Source organism: Lissotriton helveticus, chromosome 1_1, assembly GCF_964261635.1.
Source record: "Lissotriton helveticus chromosome 1_1, aLisHel1.1, whole genome shotgun sequence".
In the NCBI taxonomy this organism is placed as follows: domain Eukaryota; kingdom Metazoa; phylum Chordata; class Amphibia; order Caudata; family Salamandridae; genus Lissotriton; species Lissotriton helveticus.
The window spans coordinates 466,842,869-466,867,723 of record NC_136057.1 but is presented as its reverse complement, the minus strand read 5'-3'; the positions used below and the strand labels follow the sequence as shown (position 1 = coordinate 466,867,723).

Here is a 24,855-nt window from a genome sequence, read left to right as displayed (position 1 = left end):
ACCCAAGATGGTGTTACAAGTGTATTTGGACATCTGCCTTTAACCTTTTCGATGCTGATGACGGAACCGCTCCGTCATCAGCCGCGGTGGCGCTTTGCTGATGACGGAGTGGTTCCGTCATGGCCCGCCCGACGCGCCCGCGCGGCGCTGATTTTGCGCCTTCACGGCACGTTCTATTGAGCGGGCGGGGCCATGATGGAACCGCTCTGTCATCAGCACAGCTCACCCGAGGCTGGTGACGGAGCAGTTCCGTCACCAGCGTGTGAGCGCCGCGCGGCCCCCCGCCCCCTTAGCGCTGCGGCGGAATAGCCGCCGCAACGAAGGAGTTAAATAGTTCAGAAGACATTCTTTTTGTTACAGCATGAGGTGAAAGCCTGTAAACCTTCACTTTTAAAAAAAATTCTGTGCACCAATCAAGACTTGTAAATTTTGCAATGCCAATAGTTTCTTTAAGAACTCGGTTGAATCTCTCAACCATGCCGTTGGTTTCTGGGTGGTACAAAGCAGATTTTTTGTGTAAAATACCACATTTGGAAAGAAATGTTTCCATTTCCTTAGAAACCAGTTGAACACCATTATCAGTGAGAATTGAATTAGGTATACCTTCTCTTTCAAATATTTTTTCCAAAAAAGAGATGACATGTTTAGTCTCAATACCCCGCGTAATGGCTATCTCAGGCCATCTAGAATAGAAATCAATGAGCACAAAAACATACCATTCAGAACCTGAGGAAAACACAGGACCAAGTATGTCGAAACCAACTTCCTTTCAAGGTGCATTTGGGCGCTCTCTTATGACCATGGTTTGAGTTTTAGGTTTTGCCACCTTATCGCTTAAAGCGCATTCAAAACAATCTCTGATCTTACGCTCCACTTGTAGGTCCATCCTTGGCCACCAATAAGTCAATCTCAATCTTTTTTTGCATTTAGAGACTCCTAAGTGTCCTGATGTGCTAACGAGATAAGCTCTTCTCTAACAGAGCTTGGGGGAATAAGCCTCATTCCTCTTAAAAGCAAATCATCTTGCACAGAAAGCTGATCCTTAACATGCCAATATTTATCAGCTTCCATACCATCTTTTCCTTTTGAAGGCCAACAATTTTTTACATTTTTCATAACTTGCACTAAGACTGGATCTTCAAATAGGTCTTTCTTCCACCTATCTTTACCTACAATACATTCATCAATTGCACAAACTAGCTCATCATCTTCATCAACCTCGTCATCCAGGATGTCCTCTCTAACCGGAACCAAGTGGGACAAAGCGTCAGCAACCTTGTTATCTACACCAGGCAGGTACTTCACGTCAAAATCATAATCCTGCAGTCCCACAACCCATTTAGTAATTCTGCCCGAGACTGCATCGATACCTTTCTTTCTTAAAACCTCGCATAAGGGTTTGTGGTCAGCCCTAATCTCGAATTTGCCTCCCCAAAGCAAATTCTTAAGCTTTTTCACTGCCCAATACACAGCAAGAGCCTCCCTTTCGATCACGGAATAGCGTAACTCAGCTCCTCTCAAACTTCTTGATAAGAACAAGATAACATTTTCCTTATCACCATCTCTGGATGAATCAAAACCACCTCAAGCTTAACCCGGACAAAACGGAGTTAGTCCTGACTGGTGGTGCCATCAGCCCCTGGACTCCTGCCTTTTGGCCTTCCATCTTCGGCCCCCCTCCGGTTCCTTCGGTAACAGTCAGAACCCTGGGCATCAAAATCAGCCAGGACCTCTCCATGCGTCCCCAGGTTAGCTCTGTTGTATCATCCTGCTTTCTGTCCCTCAGGATTATCCGTAAGATCTCCCGTTTCTTTTCCTTTGATGCCCTTAAAATAATTGTTTTGGCTACGATTCTCTCACGGTTGGACTACGGGAACTGCCTGTACGTGGACATTCCTGCCTACGAGCTCCGGCGCCTTCAGACCATCCAGATTCAGGCTGCCCGCCTCATCCATCGGCTTCCTAAGTCCCACCATACCACTCCCCTCCTCAAGTCCCTCCATTGGCTTCCCATCCTGCAGAGAACCCTCTTCAAGATGGGATGCCTAGTCTTTATGGCCCGCGACCGCACTGCTCCTGTTTTCATTAACTCCATGATCACCCACTACCACCCCTGTCGCAATCTTTGCTCCTCCAGCCAGGCACTCCTCAGTGTCCCCCGCTTCCGTAAGTCCAGAACTGGTGGTACCAGATTCTCTAGTCTCGCCCACCGCTTCTGGAACAGTCTTCCACTCACCATCAGGTCCATCACTGTTTATCTGCACTTCCTTAAGGCGCTTAAGACCGATCTGTATGCCCAAGCCTTTACAACCCTGTAATTCCCTGGTTGCCTCTTCCATCTGACACTGTCAATCTTCCAGCGCCAGGAAGCCGCTTGGCCACAGTGCGCTTTACAAATATTTTCAACTTCAACTTCAACATTTTACTTATCACCATCTCTTTGCAAAAGAACTGCTCCTAAGCCTTTAAGACTTGCATCAGTCACTAAAACAGTCTCTTTCTCAGGATCAAAACTACTTAGTTTGTGGGTAGAATTTAACTTTTCTTTAATAACTCAAAATTCTCTTCCACATTCATTATCCCAGACAAATTCCCAGCCCTTCCTAAGCAGAGTTCTCATGTGTACACACAATGAGGCAAAACCATCAACAAATTTACTATAGTACTCTGCCATACTTAAGAAACTCATCAACTCTTCCTTATTAGTCGGAGAGTTCAATTTTAAAATAGCAGTAATTAAACTCTCCTTAGGCATAATCTCAGTAGCAGATATGGTATGTCCCAAATAATCAATGGATTCTCTCCTAAATTAGCATTTCTCAATTTTTACAGTGAGTTTAAACTCATTAAGTCTAAGTAATACTTCAATAACTCTTGCATCGTGTTCCTTACTAAAGATGAGAATGTCATCCTGATAGATCCCAACACCTACATGATCCTTCAAAACATTCTCTAATGCCCTCTGAAACACTGAATAATACAGATATTTTCTTTTAGAGTACAAGAACCATTAAAAAGAGTTCTACTGATGTAAAGCACAACCGCAAAGTCATGTGACATAATTGTGATGTGCCTTTAATGAGTGAATAGGATCATTGGCCTTCAACTAATATAAATGAAATGTCAAAACTCCATTGTGCCACAGTAATCAGGCACAAACAACAAAGCGCCGATAAGATTGTTAACTGTGAAAAGAAAATAAGAATGAATATTGCACGAGCTCACCCTAAAGTTGAAGTCCCTATAAAGTTGTTTCCGTCGTTGCTAGGAGACAGCTGTACACAAAATTAAGATGGCCGCCACGTAGCAGCGTACTCTGATGTCATGCCGTGAAGACTTGCGTGATGACTCAGACGCTGTGACGATGCTGGAGGAGGAGATCGCTCTACTGGAACCCGGTGAAGGCGAAGGCTGACGTAGTCAAAATGATGACCATGGAGAGAACTCCGGCACGGTGAGTTCTAGGAATTAATGCATTTTTTAAATGATAGCAAAATCGCAGCAAGCGCCGCTCGCGCTACGTGTGCCAAGGAATTGAACAAAGATGTACCCGACAGTGAGGGATCGCACCAAACCAAACTCCCAGCCCCCACTGCAGAGATCAAAAAAGGGGGGGCCAGTGTGCGCCGAAAGTGCAGTCCAAGCCTCAAAAATACTGAGCAAACAATCCTCACTGTGAACCCATAGATCCCGCACCGAATACAAGTCCCAACCCCTTCCAACAAGAAGCACTAGGGACGAGTGTGCGGCGAAGATCGCATTGGAACTGAGGTGCACAGTCCCAACATCAAATACAGTACGGGGCACAAGCGATTATTTGCCAATTAGGATTAAAGCAGTTCAAGTTCTCGCATATGGTTACAATAAATGGTCCATATCTGTCAAGATCTGTCACAGGTTTTCTTAGAATGAAGTCATGAAAAGGAGTAAAAAAATAATTCTCTTTAAAACGATGATGTTGAGATTCCTAAATTCATTCCCATCTCCTGTCGCCAAATGTAAGAATGAATGTCCATCCAAGGCCAGTTCAAAATGGATTTATTATAGGAATAAGGATCCCATCCATAAGATGGGTCTAACCAACAGCAAGTCCAGGCTCTAACTGCCTGTCCTAGGCTCATCTAGGCTCATAACAAAACATTCCATATATGCACATTCTAAGGCACCTAGCAACAGCAGGATGCCACACCTCCCTTCTTATTAGTGCCGACCACTCTCTTGTGACTTCTGAGAGGGCAGAGACTTCCCAGTCTGCTCCTTTAGCGCACATGCTGCAGGGCCAGTGTAATGCTCAGTACGCTTCTAGATTGTGTATGTTAGGGGACCAAAACTTAAATGCTTCTCACATTCACAACGAAGTGTATGGCTCAAAGGAATGCTCATGATCCTCCCACCTTTCCTTTGCTGGTGACCTAAGCACTTAGCACAATCCAAGTACAGGTCACAGGGATGAAAACAAATGAACTGACAATCTGACATCATTGCTTGTTCTAATATCTGAATTGGGAAGCTGTGAACAACCTTTCTTAATGTGCATGCTAGTGCTTGCTGGTGGTGATTAGCTGAGTGCCCCTCTGCACCAGCTACTTTGACTCTTTTTCCTGAAGAAAAACCTCTATCTTTTTACTTTTCATCCAGATGGAATGCATTCATTTTTAATCAAGTGTCCCTCCTGTTAGAGGAAGAAGGGAAAAAACGACCGACATGCTTCACGTGTCATTTGTCTTCCAATATGCGAACCGTGTCAAACAACGTGCTAATTTGATCCGGTGGTTTCCCGTGGGACCACCGGCACTCATTTTTGGAGAGCAGCACCTATGTTTCTGCATCAGACATTTACAATCGCAAGAGAGGGAAAACCCCACAAAGCAGAAAGACTTAGGAAGAGAGACAGGAAAACCTTCACAACGGTAGAAAGCAGGAACCTGCAAGAATTAGATTCATGGACAGGGAATGTCTGATAGTAGATTAAACAGGCATGAGGTGGATTTAGGACTATGGCGCCTTCTTACTAATATTGAATTGCCCCACCTATGGGCTTCTGAGCAGAGCTCTGGGCACTGGCACTCATCCTTTTACAAAGTAAGCACTCATGGAAGAGTGTGGATTGCTGCAAGGAGGTCCGGAGGAACCTTTAGTATAGAGAAAATATTAGACTGTGAGGAAGAGAAAAATATGCCTTAAGAATTTAGGTACTTATAAACATAGCCAAAGAAGCATTCCTTTAAATGTTATCCCCTCTGCATCCAAGAACTCCCGTAGAGGTAGATCAAAGGAGTGTTGCCTTGAGAGAAAAATACATCATTACCAATTGTCATCAAAAGGTTTGATGATGAGAAAAGATACACCTATATTCTTCCTCCTGTTAAAGACATACATGAAGGAATTTCTGGATGTCAATGAGAACCTTGGTGCCATATTACTCAGTGTTGAGGATCCCATCACGCTCAAAATATACTTTTACTTTGAAATATTTGTCTGTGAAACAAACAGTGTTGAAGCATTCAAAACCTTTGGCTACAAGGCACAGCTCAACTACAATGGATTAAAAGTGTTTGCATGATATCCCCCTCCACATAAATATACTTTTGAATGAATATGAGTCCTGTTTCGGATCCAGCACCAGTCGAGCGAGAGGTATCTGCTCAGTTATACTTTCTGACTACACTGTGGAATAATCAAGACACCAGTCCGTGACTCCTTCCAAAAGAAGATGAAAGACTCCTCTTGTCAGAGGTTCTAGTTCTCCATGATGAGACAAAATACCTATGATAAAATGCTCAGTAGAAATAGTAAATTGTTCCTCAAAAGATCTTTGAAAAGAGCCCTGGCTTTCCCACAAGATCTGCCACTCGTTGCACAAATACATAGACGTGGACACAGATTTTTTGCCAGTGAATAATAATATAGCCATTTTCCACATTGTCTTTTCAAGAAAATCTTGCAGAATGGAAAATCAAGTCCAAAAACTTTTAAATACTGAATATTATACATAGTGGAGAAGTATTATACTTATCACCTCTGTCTTGCAAACTCAAGCTCTCTGGAGGGCAGTAGAACATCTTGAAGCTCTCGCTCTGTTATTGAATCCCCCCAAATTAAATTGGAAGAAAGCCCATTTTTCTGCTGCTTTACTTTGTCACCACACTGCCAGGGTCAGGACCACAAGACCCAGTCATCCAAGCGGCTTGCTGCCGCTACGTCGCCGCTAGCGCTAGGAGGCGCTTAAAAACAAGCATAGGCTCCTGCAGCGTGGGACGCGTGAGGGCATGCCCGGACCAAGGGCGGGCCCATCTGCGGCAGGAGGAGGCAGGGATGGCCCCCCTTCTTGGTTCTGTGCCCGAGAAGTTTTCGTTCAGCTATCCTGTCCCTCATCGAGGAACGAACCAATGAGCAATCCTAGTGGCTGCAGCTAAGAGACTAAGGCAAAAAGTAACTGTGGGACGCTGCTGCTGTTTTTCTTCTCCTCGCAGCTGTCTGGGGGCATTGCCTGGATCCAACAAACCCTGGTTGGACCGTAATCCCAGGGTGCACTATTGCCAGCTCCTGCCCATATCTCCCTAAGCATAGAACACCCTGGTGGGGACTACCAGTCCCAGGGTGCAACACTGCTTCAACCCGGTGCCACTAGCGAGGGGGAGGGGCCAGAATCAACTTCGCGCATAAAGCGCTGCCTCACCCTCGTGGCACGAATGTTGCTGCTGTTGTTTTTCTCCGCTTGCCCTTGCCTGTCATTGACGGGAAGAGGTAGGGCAGGCCTTCCCCCTCTTCATTTGGCGTTAGGATCCCCATTCGACTTGGGTAAGATGTTCAAATATTACCCCTTAATTCTAGAAGAAACTTTGTGTGCCTTTTTGTAACTAACAAACAAAGAACTTTTCGGGACAATAATTATTCTGCTGAAAGTTTGAAGCAAGATCCCTTGGATAAGTATCAAACTGTGCAGTTCAGATATCCATACTGTGTTGTGATAATGTTTTGTGGTTATTAAGGTTGAGGTCATATGGTGGTCTACTGGTGTAAATTAACATACTGTACGTGCAACGAAAAGCATTGGTACGTTTATAGTAAAGCAATTCTTTTTCCTACTAGCATCTTTGACTTACCAGGAAAATGTTGTCCTTGTATCAATAATAATGCTAAATACAGAAGTAACATCTAAGATCAGACGTTATTTGATCATTGGCAAAGGGAATTGGGAAAGGAACGCTTACACCAATCCACACCATTCAATTCAATGGTTATAAGAGGAAAGCAAAAGGCCACTGAGGGGTTAGCAAAAGGTAATTCCTCAAAAGTAAGAAAGAGTGCTGGAGAAAACTGCTCCATAGACAAAATGAGAGAAGACTGCAGATTTCACTGAGCAGCGTTGTGCAGAGCGAGGCGCGGCGAGAAGCCGCGGCACAGAGTGAGGTGTGGTGAGAAGCCGCGGCGCTGATTCCGCCGTCTCAAGCCGTCCTGGGCTGAGAGTGAGATTGCGGGCGACTGTGGAGGAGTTACTGCGAGCCAGTGAGCACCCGTTCTCCCGACCACCCTCCCCTCGCAATCGATCTTCTGTGGATCTTCAGTGGACTCGCGGCGGACTCCGACCTCCGCCTTCTGTCCTCCGCCCGGCCTCTGTTCGTCAACAAGTTTCTCCCAGCGTTTCTCCCCGCAGCTCACCCGCCCTCACCCACCCTCTGTGCTCATCCTGCCGGGCTTACCATGTAGTCAGGGGAGCAGGGGCTAGAACTTGTACACTTGCCCCTCAACACCAATTTCCCACATACTTGGTGGCATTGCAGGCTGCGCAATAGTGAAGTTGTGCTTGCCTTAGGAGAGGAGTAGGAGCAGGAGGGGGGAGATCGACAAACGGTGACAAACGGCGACAAACGGCGACACAAGGGGGGTACCGGACACTGTGCGTACGCGAGCGTGGCTGCCGATAGAGGCGACCGCTGAGTAAGAGCCTGGGGAGTGACCGGAAGGCAGCTCGACTAGGTCCTGCTGACCCGTGGCCCTCTCCATGAGCACCGCTCGCAACCACATCACCTTCCCTGTGTCCCTTCAGTGTGCCAGTATGCCTCACATTGATCAGCCTGCCTGCCTGCATCTAGAAGATAGCTATCAGCCTTCCTGCCATTTACTAGCTACCAGCTACAACCAGTTACAACTAGCTACTAGCTACAACCAGTTCAATCCAGAGTATCATCTCTAACTCCATCAATTGGATTTCAGAGGGAAAAACCCAAAACCTCGGCAATAGACCCTCTCAGGGTTCCAATAGAGGACGCGATTATAACCATCAGCGTACAATTATAACTTTTGATAGGGTTATAATAAGGAATAAACAAACAGAGCAATGAGATCAGGTAGAGTTAGGCAGCAACCAAAGCCTAAACCCAACGCCAAGCCTAAATCACAGAAAAGGAAACTGGGAAATTCGGAGCCAACATCTCCACCAAACCTAAATAACTTTCTGGACATCTGTCCATACGCACGCAATAAAAATAACAAAGTAGACTCAACCTTGGCAGTTATGGAAACGTCGACATTAAATCAAAATCCAACCCCAACTGAACCGACAAATAAAAACGATCAGGTCAAGGACCCTTCGGCACCACTTTGCCCAATTATTGCTCCTCAGCAATCACAAAGGTCCATACAAACCGTATTATCTTCAGCATCTAGGTCTCCACCAACAGCCTCGGACATTCTTGTAACCATCGACGGACTGCCAGCAAAGAAAAGGATATGCTTCTATCAACCTAAGATTTATACAAAGTTTTTCTTCCTTAAAGACCCAGGGACAGCCATTTACTCCAAGACAGGGAACATTAGAGGCCTTCAAACCCCGCTTCTACAAAGCGAACCCGGTTGTAGCCATACGACCAGGAGCCAAGCAGGCTTACTCCAACCAGCCGATGTCTCCTATCCATTCAGCATTGGGGCCGCCGCTGCTATACCAACACCAACATCACCTGATCCAAGAAAAACAGCAGCATACATCTTCCCAGCTAGCCACAATCTTACCATTCTCAATTCCTTGGAAATGGGGTCTGCTAGAAAAATTTCCAAGAGAGATTGGGGCCCACCAAACAAAGCTGAACCCCCGAGCTAGTAACCGACCGACATTCAGTCAATCAGGGTGAGACTCAACCCAGGAAGCTCAGTCCATTACTCCTAGGAAGCCAAGACGCGTCAATGGTAATTAAGGCCATGATCCATAAAGAGGAGGCAAGAGAAGATCTGCCCCATTTCCAACTAGTTAGCAGCTCCCCAATCTCAGGGAAGGAAATCAGAGACGCATGTTCGGAACCACCAACGGCCCTTAAAGGGCAAGGAAGCGGAATTCCATCACCCCAACTTCCAAGGACACCCCTGACTCCAACTAAGATACCTCAACCGAACCTGAGCAGCATTAGTGAACAAACAACACCAAACAATAGGCTAGCAGCGCAAACGGCATCTCAACGCCGCACTTTACTGCCGTACAATGATTCCCAACCCATAAATAACTCCTCAAACGACGACATGTCCTCCATAGCAGCACAGGAGTGGGAGGAACTAGTTGCCACTTATAACCTTAAATCATCTGAAGGGAAACCACCTATTGACGCCTCTCCGAGACTAGAGGGAGTAGTAACTCAGGTAATTCAGCCCCCGAATTTCCATGGGCAACAATCTTAAACACCCTGCAATACTCGACCACTGCCCTGGACTTCCAGTCACAAAAAATGGACTTACAGCTTTCTGTTCTGCAGTCAATGGCCGATTCTATTTCAGGGATCGACTGGAAAATCTCGGAATTAAATGGTGTTATAAGGAGGGGCCAAGACGCCGTTTTTGCAGCTCAACCATCTCCGTTACAACCACTACCCTATGATCCTCTTCTAGACAAATTATCATCCTTACCATCCATGTTAGGGGACCTGATAAACGACTTAAAATCAACAGTTCTACAATCCTCGAAGCCACTAACCTCCGATCTTCCCCCAGATCTCCCAGTGATACCAATAGGGCCAGTGAATGAGCAGCCGAGCGACCAGAGCCCAGCTACTATTTCACCCTTAGCTCAAACATCATCTCCCAGATTACTGGAAACTGAGTCAACGACCACCACTGTGATCACAGTTGAACCCTCTTCTCGATCCTCTACTAAGACCCGCAGAAAGAACAAAAGGAAAGGAAGGAATCGGACGCTAATAGGCGCAAGACAAAATACAGAAGAACAATCGATCTCCTCTCCTTCACCAGCTACTCATGTCCGGAGTTTTACACCCAATGTACAACTATCTCCCGTGCACAAGGCCCCTGTAAGCACTCCCCCAATGTCCCCATCACAGAGTGCAAAACCGACGAGCAACTCTACAAAGAAACTGACACCAAAAAAACTCAAACAGAAACTTTTACAATTTAGAACAATACAATTAGGCCAAAACTCTGCTAACATCAAATCCAAACCACTTGAAGATGTTTTAACAACAGGAAGAGACAACACCCTCACGGTCATCGCCACAGAGTCATCTCAACAACCTAAATTGAAACTAAATAGCATATCCTGGAATTCGAGGATAGACAATGACCAAAGTGGGCTTCCATACGTCCCAGATACAGCATCCTCAAGCTACTCGCCTGAACAAACTCAACAGGACAATAAGAGTCCACCAATTGACCCAATAAGAATGCAGCATCTGAGTACCCCAACATCAATTCTCTTTATTCCCGAATATACATCCCGAGGCAGGGATGATATACTGAATAGGGGAAACATATTAAGACTCCTGCATTCATTAACAAATCTTGCAAATATCAGCTCCACTGACCTCTTGCTAGTAGAGTTTCAGTCCAACACCGTGCTTCATTGCCCAGATATCACCACCCCCTTTTGTACCAAATATAACAAAAGCAACTTGGCACTCATTAGAGATAGCGCATAAAATAACGGAAGAAGAAGCAACGTTCCAGCAATGGGGGATTGAACTGAAGCTCGAAAAACAACCCCGCTATCAGACTCCTCTCTTACCTCCTATCAGACTCCAGCCTCAAAAAAGCTCTAACTCAATATTAAAGGGAGCCAGGAGCAGCTCACCTGGGATGTACCCCCGAAACATAAAAAGTCCTCGACCTGGACAAAGTCAAAATCGTAGTAGCCATCTTCCGCTAAAAACCGACCATAATTGGAAGTCAATTCAGCGTACAATCGTTACAACTACTGTTGACAATTGACAAAAAGGGCAAGAGCTCCCCAACCCCTCAGTGAGGCGCAGGGATATAAGAATTTGCTCCTGGAACATTAATGGTTTAGCTAGCAAAAGGAATGACCCTGAATTTCTACAATATTTAACCATATTTGACCTTCTATTACTCCAAGAAATTTGGGAAGACAAAGTATTCGAACTCCAAGGGTTCACGTCTTGCTGCATGCCGGCAAACAAAAATTCAACCTTTGGACGTAGATCAGGAGGGCTGATGCTCCTCGCCTCTATACCGACAATAGGCGAAATCGAGGCAATGGACTTTCATATACCTCCCCCAAGTGTCATCCAGGTGGTAAAGATCTCACTCCGGCTAAAAAAGCAGCTCCTGGAAGCAATTATAATTAATACATATATTCACCCTAAACGGAAACAAAAATCGGTGGAAGAGCTGTCAAAAGTTCTGGAAAAAATAAGGGAAGCCGGGGTGTCTGACTTACTCATCCTGGCCGGTGACTTCAATATGCTCCTCATCAGTAGAGATCAAGACAGCGACCTCATTCAAGATCTGAAGTGGAGTCGTGTGGCTCACTTGTTAGAGGCGGCAGACCCGGAAGCAGAAGTCGGCCCGGGACCAGGGTTCGATTCCCGACGCGGCAGGGTCGTGGACCAGGGTCAGCGGACTCGATAATTCTCGCCTCGGTGCCTACTCTAACCAGGGGTCCCACTCGGCAACTCTGGGCATTAGCTTGCCTAATCTCCACAAAGGCTCCATCAACGCCGGGGATGCCTGGCTCCACCTTGGGGATTCCCAGCAGGGACCATCCCACAGGGAAAGCCAGGACGGGTTCCCCAGTGGTATACAGCGCCAGGACGCTGGCTGGCAACAGTGTGCTTTACAAGTATACACATTACATTACATTACTTTACATGCAGCATGGTGCGTGCCGCCACAAGGCCCGATAAAAAACGAAGCATTCGAAAAATGTATTACGTCATCTGAAACAACTTAATTTAAGGGCCCTAAATGGTCGCTATGCCGAAGATGACCCGCCAGCAGCCACCTTCTACTCCAACACACACTCCTCGCATCTTGATTACATGTTCATGTCTCTAAATATGTTCTGTTGGTTAACATCGTTCAGAATAGAGACGAGCGACTTCAATGATCACCTGCCTCAATTGGCCGAAATAAGATCTAACTCCCTACTGGAAATTGAACCCCTTACAGGCCCAGACACAGAAGTCAGCTCAAACTTAAGGCGGTTACGGTGTAACCCCGACAACATTGACTCCATCAGCTCCACAGCGAAAATCCTTTTCTCCCAAGCTTCCAGCTCCTCAACTAAGCTGTCGGATGTCTGGCAAAATTTCATCAATGCCATCAGGGAGAAAATGAGAGGCACTGTGTCTAACAACTTTCGCCAAGGGAAGGGGACCTCAAATTGGAAACATTCATGCCCGGACATGAAAACACAAAAACGATTAATAAATCAAACCTTGAGACGGATGAGAAAGGACTAGACAAATCACAGTCTGCAAGTGGTTTTGCGGGAAGCGAAAAAGCAGCTTAAACGGATGAAATGGGAAAGCCAGAAGCAAAGAAACGAAGACCTATGGGTAAAACTTCTCTATGAAGGGAAGCGGAAAAACAGCACTAGGTTTTGGCAAATGGTAAAAAGAATACAGAATCCTGACCATTTAGGGTAAAACTCACATATATCAGAGGAAGTATGGACAAAATACCTATTGTCGCACTTTAATAATGATGACATCACAAGAGACACCGTAATAAAGAATTCTCGCATAAAAAACACAAGGCCTGGAAAAGAGGAGAAATTCAATCACACAGGCGTAAAAACCTATGAAATGTGGGAGTGTGAGGCCATGAGTCCACCGAAACTTGATAATCCAAAAACGGAAGAAAGACCTGCAAAGGATGTCGAGCCAGGGCTAATGAAAATTGCCCCAGCAGACATCAGACGGCAAATAACAAAGGGGAGACCCAATGGAGCTCCGGGGCCGAATGGAATATCACCTATGCTGTATAAATCAGATGTAGACTTCTGGAGTGCATCTCTAGCACTAGTATTCAACAACACAAGACTCACCTTGTCTCTTCCGGATTCCTGACACTGGTCAGTCATCAGCCCGATTTACAAACATGGGAGCAAGAGTCATCCAAACAGCTATCGTCTCATTGCCTTGCTAGACGTAGAAGCAAAATACTTCGCAGTACTCATTCTGGAGGAATTGTCATCATGGGCTTCTGAAAACTCTATCATCCCTCTCAACCAAACGGGTTTCTGCAAAGGCCAAGGGACCACAACTAACATCATGGCACTGTCCCTCCTGATGGGTGCAGCAAAAGCAACCAAGTCATCTTCATTTCTCACGTGCATCCACTATACTGCTGCCTTCGACCATGTGGACCACAACAAACTTTGGCAGAAGCTGTATAATTGGGGAATTCCGAAACGCCTCCTAGACGTCCTAATACTGCTCCACTCCAACTCCTGGATTAAAATTAAACTTGGGGCAGGTACACACCTCTCGAAGCCCATTAGGACAACAAAAGGACTAAAGCAGGGGTGCCTATTAGCGCCCTTTTTATTCAACCTTTTTTTAGCGGATTTACCCGCTGAACTTGACAAATGCCGCAACCATGCACCTAAATTAGGGAAAATCATCCTTTCAAACCTGTTATACGCGGACGATTTGGTGCTGATAAGCCGTACGCCAACAGGCCTTCAGCACCTTTTGAACGCAGCCTATGCCTTCTCAGCAAAGAATGCCCTCCAAATAAATTTTAACAAGTCAAAGGTCATGACGGTGAATTATAGGAAAAAAAGGAATCCTTGTTGGCACCTGAATGGAGAAAAGCTCGACCGGGTAACTACATACAAGTATCTGGGTGTTCTCCTTGACTCAAATAACACGTCTAGGGCACAACTTCACTCCCTCCAAGGGAAGGCCACAATGACCTATCTGGCATTAAAATCATTAAAGGCCAAACTCCCCGATCTCACACTCAAACCCTTCCTTGAAGTTCTGCGCGCGAAACTACAACCAACGCTTACATACGGGAGTGAATCTCTTCATGGGAAGAATGCCGCACTGATGGATACAGTCATAGCCAACTCCTATAGGGCTATTTTTAATCTTCCTAAATACGTCTCTCCTGCTCAGATTCGATTAGAATTCGGCATCCTCAAACAAACCTTAGAAAGGCGGAGTGCGTATGTAGCCACCTGGCGCAAGATTCGCACTGCAGAGGCCGACTCCCTAAACTCCAACGTATGGGAAGAGTTACTCCAGCATCGTAATTCGTTGCCTAGAGACTATTTATTTGAATCACTTGAAGTTTTAGGTTTGACTGATGTTATGAAATTATTTGTATCGCGCTCGGTCACCGGAACGGTTTTATGGCGCTCATAACAAAAGCGGAGGGCAAGGACAGGAGTTACTCAAATGCTGACTGGAAGAGGAACGTCTTCAGCATCCTACGGAAACACTCATAGGTAGGGCAGTGTCGGAAAGAAGGCGGAAGGGAGTTCCAAAATTTAGGGGCCAGAAAAGAAAAACAAAGACCACCATATTTTTTACGCTTGATTTTTGGAATGAGTAAAAGGTTGTGTGAAGTGGAACGGAGGTCTCTCGTGGGTACGTATCGCTTCAAACTGGAGGAGATGAAGACAGGCGCTTGGTCAGAAAGAGCCTTGAATATCGTTCAACCAAGTTTGAAGGTGCAACGTTTAGCCACCGGTAGCCAATGCAGGCTCCGCAACAGTGGCGAGACGTGCTGGTGCTTAGGTTGGTGGTAAACCAGGCGAGCTGCCTGATTTTGCACCAGCTGCAACCTTTGAAGATGGTATGCAGGAGTTCCAACGTACAGAGTGTTGGCATAGTCAATTCTAGACATAACAAGAACAATTATGACAACGATAAGTGCGTCTCTGGTGAGGAATCTACTGATTTTACGTATCCTGCGCAGGTGGAAAAAGCAGGATGACGTGACAGCACTAATCTGGGGCCTCATGGATAGATCACCTGAGATTACTACGCAAGACTTTTCACAGAGTTGACAGGGCGAGGAGGAAGCCCTCGTGACGAAGGCCAGAAGCTGTCATTCCATGGCTTGGCTGACCCGCCCACCAGCACAAGCTCAGTCTTGGTGGGATTTAATTTGAGCTGGCTGTGATTCATCCATTCCGATATGTCCAGCATGGTGGATTGAAAGCTGGTACGGGAGGGTAGGGAAGTATCAATGGGAAAAATTAACTGCAAATCATCCGCATAGTTAAAGATTGTGGCGGTGGATTTGCGGAGGGAAGCTATTAGGGGCTGCATGTACAAATTAAATAGTAAAGGGGATAGGGCGGAGCCCTGTGGGACTCCTCAGGATAGGGGGGAGTAAGAAGCAGAGAAGGTAGACAAGTGTACGGCCTGGGATCGCTTATCCAGGAAGGATCTAACCCAATCGAGAGCAACGCCCTGGATGCCAGCATTGTTGACACGGTCAATCAATATTGCATGATTGACCGTGTCGAAGGCCGCCGATAAGTCCAATAGGACAAGTGCTTGGGAGATGTTATTGTCGGCGCCCTTTCTCAGGGTGTCCATCACAGCCACGATGACCGCTTCAGTAGAGTGGAGTGGGCGGAAACTGGCTTGTTGGGCATCCAGAAAAGACGAGCTCTCAATGAAGGTACTCAGACAGCGAGTGACATATGTCTCCAACATCTTCCCTAGATAGGGGAGAAGGGAGATGGGCCTATAATTACTCAGGACCGTAGGATCAGCATTGTTTTTTTTCAGGATTGGTACCACAACTGCCTGTTTAAAGGAGTCCGGGACCACTCCGGTAGCCATTGAGTTATTGAGTAGTGCCAGTGGAGGGTCAGGACAGGCCAGAAAGATTTCTTTAAGAATTTGGGGGGGGGGCAGCAGTCACTGGGGGAGCCAGAACTGACTTTGTGCAATAACTAATACAACTCAATAAGGGAAATTGGGGGAAAGACATTCAGGCAGTGAGGATTTCTGGGGGGTGAAGGAAGAGGAGAGGGAGATGAGGGCAAGGGGATATTGTTTTTGATGGTGATAATTTTATCAATAAAATAGGTATTGAGTGAGTCGCACAAAGCCTGTGTAGGTTGGAGTTGAGGGGTAACACGGTCTGGGAGTGAGAGCTCATTCACTATGGAGAAGATGTCCTTTGCCTTAGAGGCAGACTCCATGATTTTATGGGAGAAATAAGTTGTCTTGGCCAGAAAAATTGATTTTTTTGTAGGCTTTTAGACGGCACACAAACTCGCTTTTAAGTTGTTGATCATAGTTACGTTGCCAGCGGCGCTCGGCCTGGCGGAGAGCTAATTTATCGAGTTTGAGTTGATCTGTAAACCACCGCTGGGCGTCGTGAGGGCGCATAGTTTTTATAGTTTTCAGCGGGGCAACAGTGTTACAGGCAGACAACAGCCAATGTTCGAGAAGGGAAGCCTGGCGAGTCACCAAGGCGGAGGGCGAAGGGACTGTAGAAGCTAATATGGAAAGGAGTTCCGTAAAATTGGCTCTCTTCCAGTTCCTGGCAGTGAAGTTGGATGTGGGAGTGGGACGAGTGGGGTTGGACAGATTAAGGGAGAAGGAAATAAAACAATGATCTGACCAGGAGCAAGGAGTCACTATAGGAGGTGAAATTTCGAGATTGGCCGTCCACACCTGATCTAAAATGTGGCCTTTGCAGTGAGTGGGAATTTTGACAAATTGGCGACAGTTCATACCTGACAGGAGGTCTGAAAATTCCTCCGATAGACGGGAAACGTCAATAGATCTCCTGTCCTTCAAAAAAAGTAGCCAAAAAATCAGCGTGTATTATCTCAGCGATTGAAGATAAGAAGGACCTAGCAAACAGAGCGCATGGATGGACAACACCTGGTGACTATGGTAAAACACAGCCACAAGCATACCTCAATACTGGCATGAAAATAAAAGTCAAAGAAAAGTTCCTAAAATTACGCCGTGGTGTAATCCCTATACTGCCACACTTGCCTCCCTGGGAGAGAATACATTCTTCGCAACAGTGTCGCCTGTGTAAGACCGGTAAGGAGGACATTGTCCATGTGATTTGTATATGCCCTAGACTAAGGGATTTGAGCTATAACCTTTTGCTACCATCCTTTAAATCACATTCTGTTTGGACCTGCAGGCAGGCAGTCAAACTATGCTTTACCACCAGTAACATCAAACTGAATTGCCAGGTTGTGAAGTTCTTTCACTTTATAAGAAAAAGACTTAACAGCTCTTGATGAACATTATTAGGCCCTGAGGATAACCTTGAACTGATCCCAGTAAATCTCGTATTTTTTTTAAGTTTAACTACAAATTGTTTTTACTGTTCCTATTGGTGTTTTATATTTTTGTAAAGATTTTAATTAATCATGTACACATAAACATTACCTTACCTTACCATAGACAAAATTGATAATTTGCTTGAAGAGGTGGAATCAATGCTAAATAGCAAATGTAAATCAATTATTAAGAAAAAAGAAAAAATTCCTGCCTTTTACAATAAATGCTCAACAAATCCCCAGGTAGAGAGCACCATCACAAATGGTCAGACAAAGGTTATAATTGAGCACCAGCCCTGCATTTCAGACAATCTTGCCCCACAACAAGAGACTATTAGCCAGACCTAACACACTTTTCACCAAGAGCCGAACAATTATTTGCAGTTTGGTATAAAAGAATCTGAGAAAGGCGTGGAGTCCCTGACATCGGTTGTGTGCTCAAACAGATATTCCCCATTAGCCTCGATACGAGGGTCAGATAATGAGATTGTTGACTTACTGCCACTATCTCCCAAGATATATACGCATTCACAACACATTGACCACACATATTGAACACCTAGGGAACTGCAAGGCCCTTTAAAAGGACCTGTAATGCAGGCAAAAAGTCTGCTAATTAATCGAAGCTCGCAACTAATAAAATAACTTTTGGCTATAGTAGACTTATTAACCAAAGAGGTCACCAACCTTAAGGCAATCATATGTATTTTAACCAGTCCCAGTGATACCTGTAGGTTGTCTGAACTCGGTTTGAACTGGGCAAATAACCATTATGCACCTTGTTCCATAGAATTAAATAAACAGAGACCCTATGACCTAATTAAGGTAGGGGTAAACTAGAAGAAAAAAAGCCGGCAAACAAAGAGAAGGCCCAAAACCAGTCCTACCATGTAAGATTAAGGTAGATGAACATGGTTGTGATAATAGATCGTTTCACACTTCCAGAGGGGTTAGATTAGAGAACGCGACCACATGGAGGCTGGGAGGCCAGAGGGACCCCACCTATAAAAATGCACAAAATAACAGCAACGGAGGAGGAATTGCAAATTGGCAAAGTATGGGTAAGACCAGAAGAGCTTGGAACCAGGATTACTATGCCGCACCCTACATGAGCGAAACATCCAGTAACCAGGCAAAATACAGGCTGACCCAATACCACATATAGTAATACTGGTTGGAGAGTGTTTATGACCAATATTCCAAAGCTCACCCTCTCTTCATATAGGGAGGATTCAACATAAACGTGATTGCTTATCGGTAATACACTCAGACCTACTGGAGGTGGAACTCTTATCTAGTAAAAACTCACCCTATGACAATATAATACTCACACTAAGAACAAAAGATATAGCTCATGGGCTAATTGCCCTTGATCTGAGAACAGGACCACACCATTTTGGTCCAGTGAGATTTAGATCATATTAACCTAGCGAAACACCAAAAGGGAGTCACTATAACTTTGTCAATTGTAGACGACTTTCTAACTCTGAGGCCTCATTCAAAAACTTGGAGGCAGTCGATTGACAGCCAATGCCGCCTCTCTCACTTAATCAAGGTGATGGATACACTTCCTTTCAAAGGGTAAATCCACCTACATCCCTATCAATACCACATACCACATACTTAGATAAGGGAGAAAGAGGGACTAACTGTCTGCTACAAGAAACCTGGTTACTTGAAATCTCACATTAACATGGGTATAAAACATTTAGCACTTGTGCGACACCTTCTGTTAGAGGTAGACTTTCTGGTGGCTTGTCACATGGACTAAAATCACACTAGACGTAGAAACGTCAGGGTTGGACATCCCTTCCCAAGATATACTAGGGATGAAAGTACTAACCACAGACAAAACAGAAATATACATATTAAATATCTGTAATAGACCAAGTCCCTTTAGCAAGGAATCACAAGTGATAGAGCAGATTGAATTTTTTTAAGCACAATTGATCCAGGGGCCATATAATCGTAGGCAGTGATTGTAATAGAACATTTGAAGCTATAGTAGGACTGGGTAATATCTTTGAAGAAGAGGATATGGCAAACAATATAGCATTGTTAGAGGTTGGATCACTGCTCATACAACTGGTTGCCGGACAGGGACTTAGGGCCTGCAATGGCAGATTGCCATCTGACAGTCCGAGAGCTTCTACATTCATCAGAGGGTCTATTAAGAGTAGTATTGACTACATACTGGTATCTGTTAATTCCTTGTCCAGCATGTCTGATAGCAAAATTGAAGTTAGAGACAACAGTGACCCATTATGTCTAACAATAGTAGGTACTCTCTTTGAACCCTTAAGCAGCAGAATTAATGTATACGATGCATCTCCAGCTCAACACATAGTCAGTAACAATCGAAGATCCCTGAAATGGCCATCAATAGTAGGCAAAATTGAGACCATGACAAAAATATATAACCCTTTTTCAGAGGTTATTCTTCCTTACATTGAATTTCCCCTGGCAGAAATTCCCATAGTGAATATACATCAAATCATGATAGATAAATTAAAACTGATCATGACAAAAGCACATAGAGACAACGAGATGGGGAAAATAGAGATCACTACCTGTTCTAACCAGTTGTATAACAGCAAATGTCATAAAGCAAAGTCGGAGCTGTTATTGGCAGCACAATCTAATAATACTGATGCACTGAGAGATAAAAGGGCAAGGTATGAAAGGTTACTAACCCAAACCAAGAGAAACTGGAATGAATGCATATGGTCCGAGCTGATTACAGCATCTAAAATTAAAGATCATGTGGGCTCTTGGAGCCTAATAGCTAAAGGAAATAAAACGGGAAGAAGTAGTTTGGATCTTTTTTTGGATCCAAATACTTGGGTGAATCATTTTACAAAGCTCTATGCCGAAGTTACTAGTGAAACAGCTAATATTTACCATAGAACCGTGCAAATCACCCCTATGTCTCCCAAAACAGCACAAAATCCTACCCTTGCTTTTAGCTTCGAGGAAACACTGGCAGCTATAGATGCTGTCACACCTGGAAAAAAACCAGGCCCCAATAAAATCCCAGGGAGTTAGATTTGGGGGTCTCTTGTTGGCAGAGGTAGGTACCTTTGACAAATAGGGAAACTTGCGTCTAGTTAGGGTAAGGGGGTACACTCCTAAAATAACCCCTGCTCATCTTCTTGGTAGCTTGGCACGATCAGACAGGCTTATCTCAGAGGCAGTGTGTAAATCATTTGTGAACACATACAGTAACCCAGTGACAACACTACAGATGGACACCACACCAGTTGTAATATTAAAATAAGTATTCTTTATATAGATTTAACACAAGACCACACAAATCCACAATACTATACTTTAAAAATGGTGGAATTAGCTTAGTTCTCTTAAGGTGTAAAATGCGACACTTTGAGTCAATGTGCCTTAGGATGCTTAACGCTATACAATGAAAGTGTTGCAGGGAAGGTGATGTGTTGGTTCCTTACAAGCAAGAATGGTGATGTGTCGGGTCCCTACTGATGCGTAGGGGATGCATCGGTTCTTCTCTGCAAGGGGAGGTGATGCGTTGGTTTCTTACTGCGCTTCCGTGGCGATGCTGCCCGCAACGCCGTGATGCGATGAAGATTCGGTGCAATGAAACAAAGATGGCGTCTTCTCTTGGATGCAACACGATGCGTGCACGCCCAATGGCCGTGCGGTGACTCAACGATTCTTCTGAGCCGAGACAGGCCCTGCGACGTCGATCCTCTTCTCCGGCGATTCGAGGCACTTCGGCAACGATGCAACAGCTTTCAGCAGTGACACGCTTTCCCAGCGATGCAACGGTTGCGACATGCTTCTCCGCTGATACAGCGGCATCTGGTGTGACGTCGATTCTCTTTCCCGGTGATGCGAGGCGCTTTTGCGTTGTGTAGTGACTGCTGCAGTTTGGCAACACGCTTCTCCTTTATGAGTAGCGCTTCCAGCTCCTTGCGACATGCAGTCCCTCAGAAAGCCCCACACAACTGCAGGCACTTCCAAAGAACTCTTGGGGAGCTGGTGGGTGAAGTCTGTTGTTCCTGAGACTTCAGCAGGAGGCAAGCTCTTTCTCAAGCCCTTGGAGATCCTTCACAAGTTGATGAAAGTACACACAAAGTTCTTCTCTCCTTTCTTTGGCAGTCAGGCAACCACTGCAGGCCAATCCCCCAAGCAGCACTTAGGCGTAGGGATAGTCTCTCCTCAGTCTCTCTGTTTCCTCTCCTCAGCAAAGCTTTCTTCTAGTTTCCCAAAAGTGATATAAAATTCTGGGTTCTGGGTCCCCCTTTTCATACACAGTTTCTCTTTGTTCTCTGAAGGCAGAGAGGCCTTTGCCTAGTCCAAACCAGTTCTGGTCAGTCCTGGAGCACTCTGTTTATGTGACTCCTCCTTTCCTTTCACAGTGCAGTGCAGGGCAGGGACATCAGACACACCACAGGAGGTGGATCCAGCATTGTGGAGGGAAGGCACAGCCCTATTCAGGTCCCAGGTGCAACTCCTCCCATCCATCTACATGCAGATCTCTCTATTCAGCCCTGTGCTGACTCACCCTGTCTCCTGGAATCCCCTGCCCCTGTCACTCAAACTCCAGACAAGACAATACCTACTTTCTAAAAGTGGTATTTTCAAACACAGAATGTTAAGACCAACTTCACTAATCGAAGTATTTTATCATTCTGAGTTAAAGCATACTAAACCTGAATCTCTACCTAGTTCCCTGAGTCAGTTAGGATTGGGTCTACCATAGGGGTGTCCGATATGAAGAAAAGGGAAGGTTTATGGACTCTCAAGTGGGTGCACTTGCCCAGTTAGCATGGCAGTACAAGACTGCACACAGGCTCTGCAATGGTAAGCCTTAGACACACTTTTACAGGCTGCTCTGTGGGTGGCACCAGCAGCATTTGGATTTACCAGCACTGGGCACCCCTGGTGCACTGTACTAGGGTCTGACAGGTAAACCAAACCAGCCAATTATGGAATCACTAATCCATACATCAATTTACAATAGGGAGAGCATATGCACTTTAGCACTGATCAGCAGTGGTAAAGTGCCCAGAGTCAAAAAACCAACAAAAACAGGTCAGACATAATACAGGAGGAAGGCAAAAAATGCAGGGATGACCCTGCAAAAAGGGCCAAGTCCAACATAGGCGATCTGCTGAAACATGATAAAGCTATTTGGGGGCCATATATTAACAGCCTTTGCAATGCTGTGGTGGCAGGAGCCCCACTACCAGAGTCCTGGAAGGGGTCCGATATCATTCCTATTTCCTGGAAGGGGGCGCGTTAAGACTCAGCAAATTATCGCCCCATAAACCTTATTGACACTCTACAAAAGATCTATGCAAGACAGCTTTTATCAAAACTTAATGATTGGTTAGAGAGAAACAACATTTTAACACAATACCAGGCTGGGTTCAGAGCTAGAACTAATACAAATGATCAGGTTTTTAGACTTCTTTGTATGGGTTGGAAATATACTGTTTTAAAGAAAGGGCACTTATACATAGTTTTATAGACTTGAAGGCTGCTTTTGACCTTATCCCCAGAAATTTGCTTTGGAACTCCTTAAAAACACAAGGTGTACCCGAGGAGCTCCTTGCTCAGATAATAAGATTCCAGGAAGATAATTATTCAAAATATGGTGGGGACCAAGGGGAGAATTAATTGAAGCAATTCCCATAAGGAGGGGTCTAAGACAGGGCTGTGTGCTGGCACCCACCCTCTTCTTACTATTTGTAAACAACGCCCCCGAATATCTCTTGGGGTGCGGTCACTATTCTCCAAAGCCATGTGGGGTGCCTGTTCCAGCCCTGTTATTTGCTGATGATACTATTCTAATCTCACAAACCCGAAGTGCCTTCAAAATCTATTGAATTCATTTAGTGACTATTGTGCTATAAAAGGTTTAGAAATCAACTCCAATAAAACAAAATGTATGGAAATCAAACCGCACAAATCATTCAAGAAAAATATTACCATCCTGGAACAGAGGCTAGTGTACATGCCGAATTTTAATTATTTAGATATTATATTGGATACTAAACTGATGTGGTCCTTTCATTTGCAGAAAAGCAGGCCCATTGTGATCCAGAATTCTGCACCAAGACTTGCAGGTCTTGTTCACATGAATAATTACTGTGGTCAGTACCTTAGTTTTCTTTTTTTTCAAGCGCTACAATTGGATTACTAAGGAACCATAAACGATCATAATTCATTGCACACATGCTTACGTTTACTGTGTCCCTTATAGCCCCTTATGTTATTTTACATTGTACTCATTAATAGTACACCTACTATACTAGTTTTATTTTTGTAGTAGTTTAGTATATATATTTGACACTCATAACCTCATACAAAAAAACATGCAGTTCTGTCATCTGTGATGTCACTGACTATGTTATAAGTAGGGCTGGGCGTAGTTTGCGGAGTAGCGCTTCGCGAAGTGCACTTCGTACTACGCGAGCTACGCGGAGCACTATGCAAACTGCGTAGCAGCATGTTCGCACTGTGCAAGATGCCGTTTTCAATGATTGCACAGTGTGGACAAGCATCCGGCACTGTGCAATCATTGAAAACGACGTTTTCTGGCGCTCGAGGAGATTTTTCCTCGAGCGGCAGCTTTCTCAACGCGGACTTGTAGTTTCTCATCGCGAGCGGTCGTGAGCATACGCAACCACTCACAATGAGAAAACAGACCTCCCCGTGTTGAGACTCTCGCAGGGAGGTTTATTTTCCACGCTCGCGATCGGCAACTTGATGTTACTGATTGCAAACGAGGAAAAAGTCTTGCCAGGACGTAATTTTTCTTGCTCGCGGTCGCCAACTTGATCTTAAGGACCGCGAGCAAGCAAAAAATTACTGCTGCACTACGCTACGCTACACGTGTTCGCACTATGTTTCGTGCAGCTCACGTAGTGCGAAGTTGCGTAAACTTCATAAACTACGCGAGCGTAGCATAGTGCTTCGCCCAGGCCTAGTTATGAGTGATGTAATATGCGAGGTCATAAGCAGTGCATTGCAGGGGCGTTAGTTATAGGTAGCTCAGGTAACTATAACTGCTGAATTTCTATGGTTTTATACGAGTGAAATCTGAGCCTACCTATAGCGTACCTGTAGCCTTTGGCTTTCTCAATGCATTTCTAAGGTTTTTATTATTCTATTTCTGCACCCCACTTGCCTGTTTCTGTACCTTACATGCCTGTTTCTGCACCTCACTTGCATCTTTCTGCACCTCTCTTGTTTCTTTCTGCAACTCTCTTGTCTCTTTCATCACTTCTGTTTCTTCTTTCTATACCTCTGTAGCTTTTTCAGTTCTTATCTTGCCTCTTTCTGCACCTCTCGCC

The 24,855-nt window shown here is 45.1% G+C and overlaps 1 protein-coding gene across 5 annotated transcripts in view; it reads left to right on the top strand.

The window, feature by feature from the left end:
• The window catches only part of MPPED1 (metallophosphoesterase domain containing 1), an 881,293-nt gene that overhangs the window by 82,148 nt on the left and 774,290 nt on the right, over window positions 1-24,855 (top strand). For 3 of the 5 annotated variants that reach the window (XM_078673877.1, XM_078673875.1, XM_078673874.1), the window contains exon 2: window positions 3,269-3,454. The exons of the other annotated variants lie outside the window; for them this stretch is intronic. The gene's annotated coding sequence lies outside the window, so the exon portion shown is untranslated. The remainder of the gene's footprint in view (window positions 1-3,268; window positions 3,455-24,855) is intronic. 5 annotated transcript variants of the gene reach the window in all.